Genomic DNA, 19,488 nt, shown 5'->3' on the forward strand with positions numbered 1-19,488 from the left:
TTGGGGGTAAAACCTATGCTTGGGATAGGGATCTTGTATTTTTTGTTTTTTAAAAAAATATTTATTAGCTTTTTGTGGTGGTGATGTTGAGAGTTTTATTCCTATACTGAATTTGATGGAATTCAGACTCAAGTGGCCTAAAACAAGGGAGTGGGGCAGATCTTTGTTCCCTTAAGGATAAACCTGATTTTTCCCAATGTATACATATGGTCTAGAGAGGCTTAGACAAAGTTCTTTATGTATTTTATCAGTGTAATCCTGAGCAAAACCTCGGTTGTGACAATAAATAAAGAATATAATTCTTTCTCTTACTCTCCCTCAACGAGTGTTCTAAAACAGTGAGTGTTCTAAAATCTTCTTGCCAATGGCTATCTAGTAAATACCCCAAAATTGCTGGAGGATGACGGAGAGAAGGAAGAGAGAAGAGTAGAGAGACAATAGGAGATCTAATATGCCATGACAGGAAACTAGATGTTTACTTCAAGTTATGATGGGAGGAGGTTCCATTGGAGATCGAATCTAAATGACGCTTTGGGTCTCCACTCTAAAGAGTTTGCCTTTATTTGGCATGTCGACTGCTTAGTAATTAACTTAAAAAGGAAAGGAACAGCATTTCCACAGTATGGAGAAAGTTCTATCCTCGGATCCAAAGGAACTACAACAATTCTGAGGCCTTAAAAGATTGTATTTTACTGTTTGTGTGGAGCTTAGTCAGCCAGTGATAAATGAGCCACAAACAAGCATGAAAGAGTTAGTAAAATCCATTTTTTTCAAGGTATGTACCAAACAAGAAATCTTTGAAAATGAAAAAGCCAGAGCCTTCAGTGCCTACCCTTTCTGTGAAGCCAACCAACAATTCTGGATTCTGGACATGTTTTACGGACCATAATCCAAGCTTTCAAACTCCTATTCTCTTTGATTTTAGCAAAAACACATGCCATCATTATATGAGGAAGCAAGGCTTTCAATAGCAGGAACTCTTGCCTTCAGTTTGTTCATATTGCCAGACATTGCCTTTAATCTTCTATTTAATGTTAGAGAGGGACTCCTGAACATTATCCAGCTGTATCGATAACACAGCTGCCTTCAGATCTTATGCTGTGCCTCCCGAAGTGTCAGAAGTGGCTGTTCCACCAACTTACCCGGCTGTCTAAAGACTTAGCAAGTAGAAAGTGGTCCTCGTTAAAATCCACTTCGGATTTCAGCATTTTTTCCATACAACCGATAGCGAAATAGCAATACTGATAATGGAAAACAAAGTGGATGCAACATAAACGTGAAAAATAAAACAAAAAGGAAAAGGTTGAAACATTATCTACTGATTTCACCAAGCCTTACATGTCTCAGTTATGTCCCCCAGTGGTTCTCAAACTTTTTACTAAGACTATCCACCAACCATATTTTGTCTTTTTTTTTTTGCATCCCACCCAAGGTTCATGTGTATGTAAGAGAGAGTCGGGGGGGGCAAACCACATGCACCAATGGGGAAATGGGCCAGGAGCTGCAGCTGCAGGGTGAGTGCATAGTGGGCTTGCTCTCTAACTGTCCTTTCCACTTTATGGGGCTTCTCCTCCACAGTGGCTCATGACCCATTAGAAACTTCCTGAAACCTACTGGAAGATTGTGGCCCACCATTTGGGAACCACTGACCCATCCTACAGCCAATAACTCTCTCTCTCTCTCAAAGCTTTTTCCAGCTTCTGTTTAACTTTCCTTACTGACCTAATTACCTCCCAGTTTTAATTTCTTCCTCTGACATTCATTAAACGCTTTGTAGGTTCAGCTTTTTTGCCTAACAGTCTCCAGGTATAATATTTGAGCTAGTCCATGCAATCAAGGTTTCCTCTAAGCTTGTAATATTTCTGCCACCTCTTCATTTTTCTCCCATTGCTACTTTGTGATTAGTGCTCATGCTTCAGGCATACACTACAACTTTCTGCATGTAGGAATGTGTGCGTTCCCTGAGAATAGAGAGATGGATTTTTTGAAAGCTCTCTTTTCCTGTCTCATTTCATTTTTAATTTAAGTATACTTTTGTCATTATATGCTTTTTTATAATCTTTCTAATGTGCGGCACCCTTTTAGCTGTTTGTGATCTTGAAGAAAATGTTTCCTAAGTGCTTTGGGAAGCCTGGCTAGATGCTATACCTTTAGAAAAGGTGAAAATTGTTATTGCTGTCATGCTGCTGATCTTCGGCTTATTTACTCTCATTATAATGTCAAATTCACAACTGTATTGATACGGTTATGCCAGGCTTTCTATTATAAACCCTATTTTTAGGTTTTGAACTTGTCTAGGAGTGTATCATTCTTTGCTAAAACATATCATGTAATGTTTCACCTTAGGAACAAATTTTGGAAAATCTGGAAAAAAAAATCCAACTCTTTGAAAACTCTGAAGTCTAAAATGGAAAAAAAAAAGAAAAGTTAGGAATTATACCAAATATCTACTACAAGGAACAGATGATGGAGTAATGTGCTTTAATGAATGATACTAAAAATTTTACACAGCACTACTCTGTCAGATAATCTGCATATGTTACAGAAAAACTATTTCATTAATTTTTAATGCCTACCCTCAGTAGTGTAAGTGATGTAAGTGATCAGCTTCTCATTAGATTCAAGTGGTATATAACATACACCTATACCAAAATATTTCAGATTTTGCCATACCATCTTCAAAAGAATAATCTCTTGTTTTAAGCTATCACCTCTTTGAACATTATTACAGGAGAGTAAGAAAACACAGGGGATATATAAAGGGTATGTAGGCTTAGCGGAATTGGGATAGACAATAGTTATTTAATGGCAGCAGCTGGTGATATTAAAAAAGTTAAACCTTTTTAACGGCTAAAACATAACTTGTCACTATATACAAAATCAATATTCTTAAATCAAGCTCAAGTTCTCAGGCAAAGTAAGGAAAATGCTGCTTATCCGTAAACTTCAGTTGTGATTGATGGAATTTTTTATTTAAATTTGTATGTACGGTGAAATTAATATTTACCAATTTAAAAATTGAATCCTTCCAAACTTATTAATATGTTACTTTCACTAAAGACCGTGGGTTAGAATTCTGTTAGCAGCTCAAGAGGGAATCAGAGAATTTAAGTCATGCTTAAAATAGCTCAAAATAATTAATTAGAAACATTGGACTATGCAGTTGGGGTTTTTTTTGTTTTGTTTCTTATTTTCAAATTTGATCTTTAGGAAGACAATTATTTCTTTGGGGAAGGTTTATAAAAGAGGTTCTCTTAGGGTGCATTTAGGTCTTCTATAGATCCCCTATGGTCAGGCATGAATGAAGATAGAGACCCCTTCACCTTGAATGGCCCTTGAAATATGTGTTAACTACTTATGCTAAATAATCTGTTCAAACCTTGTATTTAGCAGTGACACTTTGAGCTGGTTTCCCAAAGCTGAAGAAGAGCTCTATGTAAACTCAGAAGCCTGTCTCTCTCACCAACAGAAGTTGGTCCAGCAAAAGATATTACCTCAATCACCTTGTCTCTTTAATATCCTGGGACCAACATGGCTACAACAACACTGCATACTGGAAATTGTGTCATTGTGGGAGACTTTAACTTCCCAGATATAGATTAGAGAATAAATTCTATTAACAGTGGTAAGGTCCAGAGAGTCTTGGATGTAATTAGATGACAGATTTCTTTACAAAATAGTCACTGAACCAACAGATGTGATGCTATTTTAGACTTGGGTCTATTTAATAGTGAGATCATCACAGAAGAGCTGGTTGTAATAAATAAATAAATAACCTTGGATTGAATGATCATATGTTAGTTTAATTTGAAATTAAATTGAAGAATAATCAAAAACAGGTTGGTAACTAACATTTCTGAATTTGAAAGAGCAGATTTTGAGAAACTAAGAGAGAGAGCAGGGAGCAGAGAGAGCAGAAACTAAGAGAAGAGGCCAGGGACTTAAATATGGTCAAGACTTGCAATTTCTTGAACTCAAAAATGCAAAAGATATCTGGAATTTGCAGCCGAAGCATGGGACAAAAAAACTTGAAGGGAAGGACTCTGGTTGTTTAAGCACCTCAAAACGAAAGCGTACGAGGAATGGAAGAAGGGATTGATTAGCAGAGAAAACTATTTCTTGATGATCAAAACGGGTAGGAATAAAGTAGAAATGCCAAAAGTCTAGCTGAGTTAGACTTTACAAAGTTAATTAAAACAAACAGTAAAAGATTCTTTAGTCATATGACTAAAAAGAGGACAAGAAAAGAAAAAAGTGAGGATTGGGTAAAAATGAAAGATAATTTAGATATAGCTCAAAAACCAAACAAATACTTTGCCTCAGTTTTCAATATAGATTATAACGTAGAAGATGGGTGACAAAAGCAGGAGGGCTAGTGGGAATGAGCATATAGAAATTTAAACGACCAGGTTAAAGATGTTAGCTCCTATATGTAAACTGTGCAGTAATTTTTCAGTCATTAATGTATCATGTTAAATGAGAATGTGAGAGATGATCTCGAGTTCAAGACTATTGCAACTATTGATGACCTCCAGTTTGATTCTGAAATATCCCTGCATATGAGACAATCCTAATTTTGAAATGGTCCAAAGATTGAATTTTTCCACAAGTGTGAGATAATTGTGAACTTTAAATCTTAAAGAGGCTAAAATCACTTGACTTCTGCATTACACTAACTTTTAGTCAATGTAAACAATACCTGGCAAGAGGTTTCATTTTGCCAATTTAAACTTGAGTTATAAAAACTACTGGGATTATTTTTCTTTAAACTTGGCTTGTTCTGCAAATCTGATCTTGATATTTAGATCTCACTAAGTCCAAAAACTGTATGCAGTACACCTACAATGTATAGGTATGTACTGTTAATTATTGTAAAGTTGTTTAAGTAATTCAGTTTTTATTAGAGTGTATGAATTAACATTTATCTTATAAAAAAGAGGACCCATATTTTAAAGCATGAGTACAAGGAGGAATTTTCAGCCTTAAAATGGCACTTCCTGACTTTTGAGAGCCTGATTCTTCAACCTTAACAGTGCAGGATAGTAATGCATGTATTATTATAATATTTTTTTCAGAAATTCAGCAGCAGTGATATGATCATTTAAACTTAGAGTATATTTATGGAGAAGGAGGGATTAACAATAAACTGTGAATAGTTTCTCGTGGCCCCCAAAAGAGTAAATACATGGTATTCTAAATTTATATAATACATAGAGTTATATATTTTTATAAGATTTAAGAAGATATCAGATCCTAGTCACTGCTGAGATTTCCTGCACGAATAATACCTTCAAAGAAATGCTTAATGGGTACTTCATCTCTCTCATTTGAATTTAAAACTGTAATCAGTTGTAAATTTTATGCTGTTGCCATAAATCCACAATTTTCTTCGTAATGCTTTTCAAGGAAATCTTGTCTATGCAGTCTGAACACACACTCATTGTAAAGCTGTCAGACAGAGAAACCTTCTCCTGAGTGAACTAAGATTTACTTTATGAAATACTAACTATTTAGAGGGCTCTGGGCTATAATGGTTACTGCCTTTCATATGATATATTTAATGTAATCTAATGCATTGAAGTTTAAGTTTAAATAACTTACACAACACATAATTGATTCTGGCTTAATATTTGTGATGGCTACAAAGTACATTTATAGAAAGAATATTATGGAAGGTAGACTTGCTGAGTTTGTTTTATCACTTGGAGGGAGACTTATATTCTGGTATGTTACCAGATTCAGACTCTATAATTTCCTGACTAATTTAATTTTTACACATACTTCATAGTAAGTGCATTAACTTCTGCAGCATCATAGGCACACTAACCCTCAATAATTAAGACTGAAGTTAGTCTTCTTTTCTAAACCTGAGTGTGACATGCACATATTCTCTGTTTGCCAAAACTAAACCAAATCCACCTTAAATTTCATAGACACAGTCTTAGAACTTCATTTCCCCCCCTACAAATTGGACAAGCTATTTGGGAAACATTAGGGCTCAAAAATGGGGCGGGGGGTGTTGTCACTTCTCATAGTTTCCTAACTTTTTTGTCTCATTTTAGATCCAAAATGGCTTGTTTTAGAAAATCTACATTAATTTTAATCTGTGACATGCTCTGACTAATTTATGGGACCTTGATGGAAATGGTTTCTCTGTGCATTATAACTCCATGGAGATTATGAACTCTGCATGGCCCTCAAGTGGACAGCCATGATGGAAGGCATATCAGGCAGGGTACTACACTGGGAATAGATAGGGAGATGTTGAAGGAAACATAAAATAGAAAGTCATATGAGGCACCATTGGATTGGTGTGGGGACAAAGAGAATACTTGGAGGTCTGGGGGGCAAAGGGAGGCCCTATCAGCAGGGAAAGAGGGAAGAATTTAATTATCTAGAAGTCTCTCCCCAGTTAAATTCACTAAACTCTGTTGACATAGCTTACCTTCCAACACATTGCTATCATTTCCAGATGGTGAAATAGAGGAAACTGTGAGAAAGAAAAGGAGCTTTTTATAGGGACTGAGTCTTGATATAGATTTGGACATATATGCTTCATTTTCACCTAAAGCTAAACTAGGTCCAGATTCTAAACTGCCTCCTTGGCCCACCTCTTTTCAAAGTACAACAGTGCAATTTAGCCAAGTACGAATCATGAGAATTGCTGGATCTGAGACACACAATGTAACCATTTGACCACAGTCCAGCGGAGCACTTAAGCATAGGCTTAATTTTAAGCACCCGAATAGTCTCATTGAACTCAAATCATCAAGATGAGGATAATAATAGCAACTCACTTTACAGGGGTGCTGTGCAGTTTAAATCATTATTATCTGCAAAGTGTTTTAGATCCTCAAAAAGTGTTAGAGTAATAAAATGTGTGTACTACACCATGTAACAACACCATGTTAACAATGAGTTGTGCTACCCTTTTCTCCCCATAAGGATGATAATCAAGCTTTATACAGTGTCTGCAACAAAATATTATATATAATAATGTAAAGTACATATAAATCTTAATATTTAGCTCTTGGGTAATGTGATGCCTTTTAAGAATTCATGAATATATAAACATTAAATGGAGGCATGGGATATAGATGTAGTGGATTATCCATTGCATTATGTGCTCATGGTATTCATTTCAAAGATGTAAAATTGTACAATAATATATCAACTCTGTTTTATTACTGTGATGTTTCTATTATGCTAATTTGTGACTGAGATCACTTCCACTAATGTGTAATTTCTTTCTTTTCTTTTTTTTATAAAAAAGGAAAATGTCAAATGTCTGTATTTTCTGATGGTAAATTTACATAGCTCACAGTTTAATAAAATAGGTTGCATGGAGAAAAAACCCTAGTTTTCCATAACATTCATGTTTTTCCACTGGGAATTTTATAGTACAGAACAGCTGTATATCCATATTAGTTTTGCCACCTGTTCTAAACATTTGGAACTTCTGTATTCTCAAACAATTATCCTGATGAGATTTTGCTCACTTTTCAAGATCATGAATGCTTATAAATACTTTCTTTGATGCTCTTTATGGAAAAACTAGCTTTGAATTTTCAAGGGATAGGTAGAATTTTCCTCCCTCCCTGCCCGCTCTCCTTCCTAACCCCCCAAAAATGTAGGGTAAATACTTCTTTACCACAAAACAGATGACCAGATAGACAGAATTTGTTTTCCCTATGGAACGTTTTAATGCCTAATTTCCTTATTGTAGAATTTTCATTTTAGTATAAAGCAGCATTTAATTCATTCCCATTTTTCCTTATGATCAAAAGATGTTTTTTGGCTTAGTGAGGGAAGGGATAGAAACAAAAAATCACAGACAAGATAAGCCACGTTGCCGTTGCTGATTTAAATTTGTGAATCTGCAGTATTGGACGCTGTCTCATGTAAGTAAATCTTATTATTCTACAATTTGATTTTGATTTTATGAAACTTAATGGAATCTAGCACAGTAGGTCATAAATAAACCAACTCTGATGTTGAACTCTCTTGTGACCTTACAATGAGGAAATATCATCAACTTTGTCATTTCACAGGTGTACCCAACCCCATGGTTTGTCAGGTCAATGAAGCTGACTCATCACTTCCACAAACATGTTACCTTTGGGTGTCAGAGTGATGATAGTTCAATCGATCACTGTGATGAGATACAGTTTTGGCTTCTAGGGACAAAAATATGAGCAATGAGGCTAGGTGAAGAGGATTAAACAGATAAGCACAGCAGTTCATTCACAAAGAAAGCTATAAACCAATTTAGAGAAAAATATAACATGATAGATCCATAAAATCCTTATAAAACTCTGTTTTGCTTAGTTTCAACCCAAAATACCTCTACCATAGGCTATGTGCATTCACACAGTCAACATTTATATACAAGTGGTGTAACTGTCATGGGGAGGGCCAAACTAGAGAGAAGCTTCTCCAAAGAAGTAATTTGTTCTTTTCCCCATTCAAATTCCCAAATGGGGAATTTCTCCTCCTATAATTCTACTGTTCTGAGATGCAAGAAAGGCAATAGTCAAATCCTATGGCAGGGACAAGTTTAAGATCTATATTTTGACTCCTCAAGGCTGGAAATTAAAGATGTATGTCATTAGAAATGCAAGAAAACTCTTCTTCAGTGGCATAAGATTATTAGCCAAGATTTTCAAAAACAGTTGCTTAAAGTAGGGCTCCTAAATAAGGGTCTGTTCTACAAAAGTGCTGAGCACCCAGCAACACCCACTGAAGTCAGTACAAGTCAAGCCTCCTACATGTGTTTAGGAGGACCAATAGTACAATGCGAAATGTGACAACTTTTAAGTCAGTCAGATCGTTTCCCCCTTTGAATTTTGTTAACCAATCATCAACTAAAAAATTGGGTTGTTTTTGGACCATCGTTAGTTTCCTTGTTGGCCTATTTTCTGCTCTCCCCAGCTTATGCTCAACTACAAATACAACAAAAATAATTTGATGAATTTGCTGAGTAGTAATAGATCAGCAATGGGTAGGCTAATAGTTGTAAAGTGATCATCAAAGGGTTCACTGGGTTATTCAGAGTATTAGGTGATGGAGAATGCACCTCCTCTCCCTTACCTCCTGTCAGTTAGTGGGAGGTGGGATTTTCTGTGCTCTGCTCTGTGGTGATGAAGTTAAATAAAGCAGCAAGTTCTTAGCCTGCAGTCCTGTGATCGATTGGTTTTGTTGTGGTCCCCTAAAAAAGTAATGAATCTGCTAAGAGAGAGCACACTTGATGTTCCTCCTGCTCAGTTGGAATATTGATCGCCAAGAAGGAAAAGTTCCATGGCAGTTGGGAGGCTGGTTGTTCAGTGAGGCTTAGTGTCAGCGGTCTCTGGGAGAAATGTGTAGTTTGAGGCAATGGGGATGCACCAGATGCCAGAGTCTCAGTATATAACCCATCCTCAGTAATGAGAGACAAAGAATGCAACCGAGGGCTGTTTTGGGACAAAGATTGTTACTGCTGCATTCCATTGACCTCATGTGGGATCATAATGCTCATTAAAACAAAGTGTAGACAGAAGGAGGGATACATAAACTGCAAAGTTCAACAAAACTTCAACGGCATGAAGATCATTAAGCTCCCTCAGAAAGGAACCTAAGTTTATGTTGGCTACATTGTAGCTTTTAATAAACAAACAAACAAATAAATAGTTTTGCAATTTTCTTGGCATTTTCTGGTCCTACACAGCCCACTGATATTTCTCCATCGCAACAGCCACACTTTTCATTTGTAAAAATAAATGCCTACCTTGCATTATGCTGCAGTAGCTGCACCATTTTAGGTGGGGACCTAAAGGCTGTGGGGACTCAGTCCTTCACTCTCACTGATGTTAGTGAAGTTGAAGGTGCCAGCAGCCCACAGAAGGTAGTCAACACCTCAGAGTCTGGGGCCCTTTGTGAGTAGGAAGGCCTGCCAGCAAACGCACTACAGCAGGCTGTGCAGAGCAAGGTAACAAATACATTACTTAATTATTGTCATGAGACGTTCCAGAGACACATTCTCAGCCAGTATAAATCCACACCAGTTTACACCAGCCAAGAACTCAGGTCCCCAGAATCTGGTATGTGCAGTAATAAGAAATGTCCTCTCTTCCAATAAGATATAACAACAATAATACATATGGAGCAGTCATGTAACACTTTTTATTCATGGAGCTCAAAACATTTGACAAAGGAGAAGCTAGGGAATAAAGAGGTTAAGAGATTTGCAAGGCAGTGGCAAAGCTGGAAATGGAAGCCAAGTCTTGTAAATAGAGTGCTGGTCCAAAAACACTGAAAAAAATGAAGTGTCAAAAAAAACCCTAAAACCTCAAACCAACATTTTTGCTAAGATTTTGTGATATTCCCCCAGCCAGTTCTCTAGCCAGCTTTACTTCTGATTGCCACGCCTGTGGCTTATCCAGCGGATCACTCTTCCGCCCTGTATGGAAATAAGTTAATAAGGCACAAACATTTACCATATAAAATCTTGACCGCTTTAAAAAAAAAAAAAAAAAAAAACCCTCACAACTTAGATAATACATTTTTCCCAGTATTCATATTTTCTGATCCTATGTACCAAGTTTTGAAACATTCATTACATTACATTTTTGTCACATTTCTTAAAGCCAAATTAGATTATTTTGATCCACAGTATCGTGATAATCAGTCAGCTGTAGATTCCATAAAACTTGAGACATAATCTTAACATAAGAAAGATGGAGTATTATATATAACATGTGACAGACACTTTAAAATCTGCACCCAATGAAGTATTTTATATAAGCAGTGTGCAAGTGGGAATCTGAAATTAAAAGCTAAACAGACTCTCCCTTGTAAATTATAATAGTGGCATATAACAGCATGGTAGAAAGTCAGATACACAGCATACTATAACTAAGTATATATTAAATTTGGATTTCTAATAGTATAATGTTGATTTTAATCTTAATCTTGAGTAGGAACTCTGTGTTCTAGTTCAGTACTTAATCATATTCCTGATTTTAACCACATAATAATAATAATAATTAATAAAATAAATAATAATATAATGCCCATATATTATATAGTGATTTTTTATCCATAGATCTCAGAGAAGGTAAGTATCATTATCCCCTTTTACAGATGGGGAAACTGAAGCAAAAAGAGGTGAAGTGGCTTTCCCAAGGTCATCCCAGGTAATTAATGACAGAGCTGGGACTAGAACCCAGATCTGCACTCCAGTGCTTAGGCATTATCATACTGCAAATAATATTTTATTTTTAAAATCATAAGTTATTCACATTCATTTCATTTTCAGACAGTGATGGACTGAATCAAAGGTCATTCTTTTCTTACAAGACATTATTGAACAAAACAAGTTAATTCATATTTATACATTCACAATAACGGTAAAGGAAACACAATTATTTTAGTGCTAGTTTTGCAAAAGTAATGGTCAGCAAAATAAAGGCATCTAAACATAAGCCATCAAGTTTTCTCAACACCAAGAAAATGTAATTCAATTGAAGGACAATGAGAGATTTTACCATTTATTTTTTCTGAGTTTAATGTAGAAGATAGCAATCCATAAAATCTTATGTTTAAGAAATTAATCAAATCTTGACTGTAGGTTTCTTATGCTTTAAATAGACAGTAACCTTTTATAACCTTAGGACTTTCAATTTCCACCAGCTGTGTGAATCCCTTTCATTTACCATACAACTAAAAGTCACAGAGAACAAAATGATGTGGCCATTATTTATATCTAGCATTTTAAAACACTGGATGAAATAGTATCTATTCTGTGTTAAATTAATGCACCTCCGTTTTGATACTTTTTAAAAAATAGTAAAGGTTATTGAGTTAACTAGTATCTAACAACCTAGAAAGAGTTATAGGTTCCATTGCTTCTTTTAAAGTGATTGAAAAAAAGATATTTTAATATGTTGATCATTTAAGTTACGGTGACAGCTAATACTATTTGAAAAAAACTTTTCTCAGAAGATGAAGCAACCAAAGCAGAAAAAAAAGAAAGTCACTTTTGCTGACAGTTCCACCATAAAATGAATGTGAACTTTGCCAGTGAAATTACAGACCTTTAAGGGGAAAATCCTGCACATCATGCAAAGCCCATGTGAATGGGCACAGAGGGTTAGTTGGTCATCTGACACTGGGGCTTGGTCTACACTAGGAACTTACATTGGTATAACTATGTCACTCAGGGGTATGGAAAATGCAGACGCCTGAATGACAAAGTTATACTGACTCAATTCCCTATGTCGATGAGAGGGCTTCTTCTGTAGACATAGCTACACGTCTCGGGAAGGTGGAATATCTACACTGACGGGGGATGCTCTCCCTTTGTTTTGCTTAGCAAAGATGCTACCAACTCCAATCACACAGCTGCAGCTCAGTAAGAGTAGACAAGCCTAGGTGCAATTTGAGGAGCTACCGGGCTCTGTCCTAAGCTCATATATCAACACCAGCACTAATAGCATAAATCATATATGTCTAGCTGGTGTGAAAATTTCCAGCTGAACATTTTTCCATTGGAAAATACTGATTTTGTTGAAAGTGAAATGTTTCAGGTGAATGTATTAATCTGACACAACTTCATTTTGAAAACAAATGGAATGGAACATTCTGATAAAGTCAGATCACTCTGTTCCACCCTTTTCAGAAGAGAACATTCTGACTTTTCCACTTCGAAATGCCTTGATTTCAACTTAATTGTTTTATGTTATATAATATGAAATTTTAAAAGGTCAAATTGGAATGAAATTGTTTGATTTTATCTAGATGAAAAAAATAAAAACCTGAATTTTGTTTTGCAGGAAATTGTGATTTAAAAAAAAAATTGTTCTGAAATGAAAAAACAAATCCCAAATTGCACAAATTTATTTGAAATGAAAAATCTGGTTCCCACTCAACTCTCTAAATAAAGACTCAATCCTGCAAAATATTGAATACCTTTTGGATAGAACTGAATGACCTCCACTTATGGACTTCTGTGGGATGTGCACTCAGGCCCAGATCCTCAAAAGTATTTTGGTGCCTAAGTCCCTTTGGATGATCTGGGCCTCCATATCTCTCAGGAGAGGCTCAGCTCCTTACAGGATATGGGGCACTAAAACAACTAGTATGTCCTATGGGAAGTTGTATCTATATTTGGAGTATGCTTTGCAAGCTTGAAGAGGCTCCATTGGTATCAGCCTAATACCACTATTACTTAAACATCATTGCAGTTTGCAAATCCAGTTACTAAAGAGCAAAAGGAATTGCATACACTTCCCCCTATCACTTCCATTATTTATTTGTGGCTTCCTTTCTAAGATGTTTGTTCAGTTTTAGTTCACAGGTTGGCTTTCAGAAGCCTTTATGCATTTTTTGGTTTCTTCCTATAAATTCGCCTGTTTCAGATACTTCTACAGGATTTACAATACCTTTAAATTTATGTTGCAGCCCATCTAGAAGAGGTGTGAAGGGGCCATGTGACTGCAAGAGACCCCAGGAGAAATTCTGTTAGCGTCAGGTAATTCTGGCTGATTTATTTCTGTAGGCACTCAGGAATGCATTTATAATGGCAGCTTTGGCAGCTTTTCAAAGGATGTAGTCCCCGTGTTCACTGTGTCTCTATTGCCACAATTTCTGGTGAGTTATGTCCTGAATTCTCTTCATTTTAAGTAGCCAGTCCTTATCAGGGTGTTAATAGGGAGCAACACCTGTAGTCCCTAACATTATTGTGACCCTAGTATACGAGTTTGGGGAAAGATCCAGGGCAAAATTAATTCCATGGCCGGTGGATTCTTAGTAAACTGGCCATTTCTTAACAATTAGCAACATATTCTATAGTACCCATTTGTTAACTTGCCATATAAAGCTCCTTAACTGATTTGATAAATGGATTTTTACTGGTTTAGCACAGAGAATTTGTTTTAACTACATGTACTGTAGAGTCCTTTTCATATATATATATTTGTGCATGCACACACACACACACACGATATTTGTGGCTGCACTATTGGTAATTCATGTTTTAGTATATTTCCCTATTAGTGTGCTTTAATAATACATACATATATATTACACATTATGTATCACTGAGGTGCATTTCACTGAAAAAACAAGTGGCCTGTGAGACTCTCTATTCAGTAACAATGCCTAAGCTGTGATTTTTTTTCATGTTTCTTCTCTTTGTTGTAATTGTCAGAAAGGGGCTTTAAAGAACTCTGAAAGTAAATTCTTATCAGTGTTGGGAGGTTTCCAAATGTCTGTTCAATCCATCATAGGACCCATAGCGATATTGCCTTGGTGTTAAAAAGTAAAGGTAATATTTAACCTATATACAAAAGAGGAGGAAAAATCTGAAGAATTTTGCTTTTTACTTTAATTATTCTGACATGAACTATTTCCCAACAAGATATAGTAGATATTTTATGTGCCTATTATATTTTAAGCTTTCAATTTTTCCTGATTTTATTTATATATGAACAACTAAAAATAACAATGTTAAGGCACTGCAGGGTGTGAATTATGATATCTAATGCTTTCAAGGGTGCTTAGTCTTAAACCTCGTTACTAATAAAGCAACAAGCATAATATGAATTAACACCATAATTCTCACCTTGTTGTATCTGATTAATTAAGGAGCAATATGTGAGATATAGGTGTCTGGATGACCTCTTGCTTTGACAAGAGTGCTTTACTTTGCAAATCATCAGACCTGGAATCAAAGTTTCCATTTTCCATAAAGCAACGGAGATTAAGGGCCTAATTAAATTATCAGCCATTTGAGTGTCAAATGATTTTTCCATGACATTTTATGTAGGAGTGAAATCACACTTCATATGCCAAACTTAAAAATGAAACAAACTCCAGTTCTACCATCTGTGTATCAGGATGGTTGAGATGATCACATTAAAGACTGCTAGTATCAGATAAGTCTGTGGAGAAAACAGCTGTTCTTCTCTTAGAAGATGTATTAAGATATAGGTGTCATTTCATAAATGAAGAGCAAGTGTAGTGAACACATCACAAAATGGCCCAGAGACGCATGCATCCTAGGGCATGTCTACACTCCAAAATTAAGTTGACTTAAGTTGACCTATGGCTAGCTGAGTAACTAAGTCAGTTGTTCATGTCCACACTACGCTCTTTGTGTCGACAGAATGCATTCACAGTAGCAGAGCTTATATTGACACAGAGAGCAATGCACTATGGGTAGCCATCCCACCGTGCAACTCTAGCGCAGGGTGTCTTGGGAAGGGGATTGAAAAGTTCAATCTCAGAGGAAAAGTGTGTGTGGGGGGGATATCATTCTGAGACCATAACAAGAGTGTGACAGGGTGCTGGGGGGTGAACAGTTAGCCAGCTCCCTGCCATGCTAGCTTAGCTAACTCACGGGCAGCAGAGCGGGTAGCTGGGCTGGGGCTTGATTGCTTGACGGGAGGCAGGTGTCTGTAGGCACAGGCTGAGCAGCCTCCTGGGGGTTTGATTAGGCCATGAGCTGCAGCTGCCCTGCTGGCCCAGCAGGGTTTATAAGCCAGGTCCCAGAGGGTTTGAGAGGGCAGAGGAGAAAGGAGTTGGGGGAGTGCAGAGGTGTGGCCTGTCTCCCTAGACCATGAGCAGCCCCAGCAAAGGCTGGCCCAGGCAAGGCCCTGGATGGTGGTGGGAGATTCTTCTAAATGTTGTAAATAAACCACTGATGACTGCAAACTTGGGGGTCTCCAAGTCCTTTGTGGTCCAGAGAGGCATGGCGAGGGGATGCTGCACTACAAAGAAGTACATTGGCAGAGGAGAGCATGCAGCTCCCTGTGAAAGCAGCATGTCTTCGACTCCACGCAGGAGCAACTGTTCTGGGCAGCGGAGTTGAAAACGGTGACCAGAGTGATCACATTGTGGAACAGCTTCTGGAGGCCAGTTAAGTCGACATATGCAGTGTAGTGTCTACACTGCCACTATGTCAACCTAGCTACGTCGACTTAAGCACTACACCTCTCGCGGAGGTGGAGTTATTTAGTCAATGTAGCAGGTAAGTTATGTCGGTGGGAGGAACATTGTAGTGTAGACACTGACATTATTACGTCAATGTAAGCTGCCTTATGTAAACATAACCGTGCCAGGCCCTAGGCTGATAGTCATTGTCTACCACTTATTACTCTCTCAGCATCAGGCACAGCAACCATAGAAATTAGTTAGTATTAGTGGTATTGGATCACTGAGAGAGTGTGAAGCATGAAATATATGCAATAGATACAACAGAATAAAAAAGGAATGGATTAAGTTCCAGCTCTATGGTACTTTTATGCAGAGCTATTGTTTTTTAGTTACCTTAGTCACTGGTAGAGAAAAGACTTCCTCTTTTGCAAAAAAAATCATTCATTTTGTTTAATTCTGCTGCGAGCACACATCCTGGAGAACAAGCAGGACATAGGTGTTCATAAAACTTTCAGAGTATATGTGAAAGGATGACTGAGTGGAAAAGGGAAGCATCATAGGGATGGCCAGAGATAAGCCCACACAATCTATTTTCAGAAATGTGCAGGGCCAATTTAGGAAGATTTAGACATGACTTTGGCAAGCAGAAGCCAACAGGAAGGGTTTCCAGTCAGTCCATCTGCTGGATCTACCACTCTGGTTCAAGAAAGGTGGCAGGTGCCATAGGGAATCTATATCTACTATCTACTCAGCACTTGCACTTAGAAGGTATAGAGGGTTTTTGTTTGTTTGTGAGAGGAGTTGTGAGAAAGATGGAGCTTGGGGCAAATAAAGTCAGGCATGTTTTGGGGGGCTAGAAAAAAAGAGGAGCTTGGGGGGAGAGGGAAAAAAGTTTTGGAAGAGGTGGCTGAGGAACAAACAGGAGTTGTTCTGTTTGTAGTGAGACAGATGAGGAGGTACCCTTACCAAGGAAATAGTCAACAATCCACGTACCAGCTTCCTGGACATGGAAGAGGTGTAGATGCTCCAGAAGCACAGGCTGGCCATGAAGATTATCTATAGCCACTGCAGAAAGCTTGGAGTCAGTGGAACCATGTCTCCGGGAATACTGGCCATGGAATTATCCCAGAGGAGTACTGAGAACACCACAAGCATCAACCAGTCATTTGCATTTGTATTCTTGGACCAGTTCCTTATGACACTTTAAAGGATCTTAGATAGCATGGTGTCTGGTGCTAAAGAAAAACCCCATATAGGTAAGCAGGAGGCCCAGGGCTATATCACTTTCCCCAGTTATAGACAAAGATTACAGCAAACTGTGTAGAATTTCTTTACAATGATAGTTTCCATCTACCTTCGGCCTCATGGACCACACACATTTTGCCCTGAGGATAACCAGATAACATAACACAGCTTAAAAGCAAACAAACAGAAATTCCTCTGAGCCCACCATCAGCAGCATTTAATAAGGAGATTATTCAGTTTTGGCAAGCTCAGCATCCCTAGTATATTTTGGGTGGTTTTGCACAGGATAATTTATTATACATAGATGGGCCTTTAGCATATGCTAACATGACAAAGGGCAGGTAAGTGGCTGCACAGCCACTACAGAGAGCAACTTCACTGAAGTACTGGTTTTGAAGCAGTCCTCCCACAAGCCATCAGAAATATGTCCACGCCTGAGTGGAGTGTGCGCATACTCCAGCCAATGCCGGGTGATAAATGTTTTTCAGGGAGGCTAGTGAGGGCCTGGCTACCTAGAAACCACTCTACATAAAGCAGATTAATAGTAAATGCACAGTGTTTAATTTAAAACAGCAGGGCACATTCCTGGCAAATTGTAAAGTGCCATTTGTTTGATTTTAAAGTTGCATAGCAGGTGATGATGAATTAAGAAAAGTCCCCCTCTCTTCCTCCCAAATGTTCTGAAATCCCTTAGCCCTCATCCCAAGGGCTCCTGAATCTCCTGTGTGATAGCCAAGTTCCTCTTGAGTGAGGGTAGGAGGCAAGTGAAGTAGAGGACACAATAGCAGGAACAGCAAGGTGACGGGACTACAGTAGGCAGCCTGAAAATTAAAGGAGCATTTTGAGCGAGTTATTCAGCCGCTATTTCATTATACGTCTGTGGGATTTCCACACATTGTATGCTGCCATGATGAAGCAAGTGTCAATCGGCTCAGGTTCATTTAAGCAGCCGCCATCATTGATGTGCTACAGGAGCCGGCCTCCAATGAGCTCCAAGAGATCCAACATAGTTCCTCCTCTTGTTTTCTAACATCACACACACAATCCTCAAAAATAACATTTTACATTCAGCATAATATGGAAGGGTTTCCTTGTTCTTATTTAAAAAAACAATGCTATTTTAAAAGTGAAATCTGTTTTGAACATAAACCTCAGACACGGGCTGCAATGTCCTTAGTTGTGTTTTCCTCTTCATGAAGAAGCTGCCTGATAACATGTGGAGGAAGAGAAGGGACAACAAGAACAAAGAAGAGTTTATTTTGGCCAGTCTCTGGCAATTAGAGCAGCATAGTGGTGTCACAACCATTTCTCCAGTTTGTTAACAAGGTGTCTAGGCAAAGCAGATTTTTCCTCACCCACCTCCTTTTCAATCCATCTGTGCTCAGGCATAGGGCTCTTGAAAACAGACATTTCTTAGGAACATACTTTTCTGTGCACAATGTACTCCATTATGTGTGTGCAGATTATTCCTTAAGATTATGGCCCTGAACCTTTTTCGGAAAGATGGGGTGGGCAGAATCATTTAATTCTTGTTCTAGAGTAAACGTCATGCGATTCTTTCCCCGTAAACTGAAACTGGATTAGATATTGCAAAATTCTGACTATCCTTACCCATTCAGGCTTTGTTTACATGAGAAAGTTGCACAATTTAACTTTAAATGTTTTTTTTAATCAATTTAGTTAATTGGGTGCAAACACCTGTGGAGACATGAATGCTTTATACATTTGATCAGAGCACACACAACTTTTAAAGCATGGCAGCAGGAGCCACCCAGCCAGCTAATGCATGGCAAGCTAATGGGCTAAAGATTCACACCCATCTTACTGCACACTAACTCTTCATGTAGACAAGTCCTTAAACCAAGTGAAATAAACCAATCTTAAAATATCTAACTAAATAAGTTTAAAATAGCATCTTTCGTTAAACTGGTGCCCCTTTCTCATGCAGCCAGGTCTCACTGATGTGAGGTTTTGAAGAGACTCAGCAACACATCTGAACAGAGCCATAACTGACTTCCTAAGGCTATGATGAGGAAGTAGGGTGGAGGAGTTGAGGTATCTTGTGTGCATCTTGTGGGCCATACACAATTCAGAAAAGAGCCCAGTAAACAGAAGGATTCAGGAGTAAGAAAAATAATATTTAAAAAAATATAATTTCCCAATATAAATGTCAAATCTCATTTCCTATTCCAATCACTCATTGTTTTTTTGCCTTATGTGGTAAGCCCTGAAAATTGATTTTAAGTGCTAAGAAAAGACATCAACATTCCATTGTGCTTAGGTGAACTCTGCTGATTTTCTTTTTTTAAACATAATTAAAAGCCAAATAAA

The 19,488-nt window shown here is 37.6% G+C and overlaps 1 long non-coding RNA gene across 1 annotated transcript in view; it reads left to right on the forward strand.

Annotated features, from left to right (window-relative positions):
* The window catches only part of LOC137147638 (uncharacterized), a 119,257-nt gene that overhangs the window by 52,112 nt on the left and 47,657 nt on the right, over positions 1-19,488 (forward strand). Inside the window, exon 2 of the long non-coding RNA XR_010918276.1 lies at positions 13,438-13,507. This is a non-coding gene — a long non-coding RNA (uncharacterized lncRNA). The remainder of the gene's footprint in view (positions 1-13,437; positions 13,508-19,488) is intronic.

Source organism: Emydura macquarii, unplaced genomic scaffold (assembly GCF_026122565.2).
Source record: "Emydura macquarii macquarii isolate MOO-44397 ecotype Brisbane River unplaced genomic scaffold, CSIRO-AGI_Emac_v2 contig_561, whole genome shotgun sequence".
Taxonomy (NCBI): domain Eukaryota; kingdom Metazoa; phylum Chordata; order Testudines; family Chelidae; genus Emydura; species Emydura macquarii.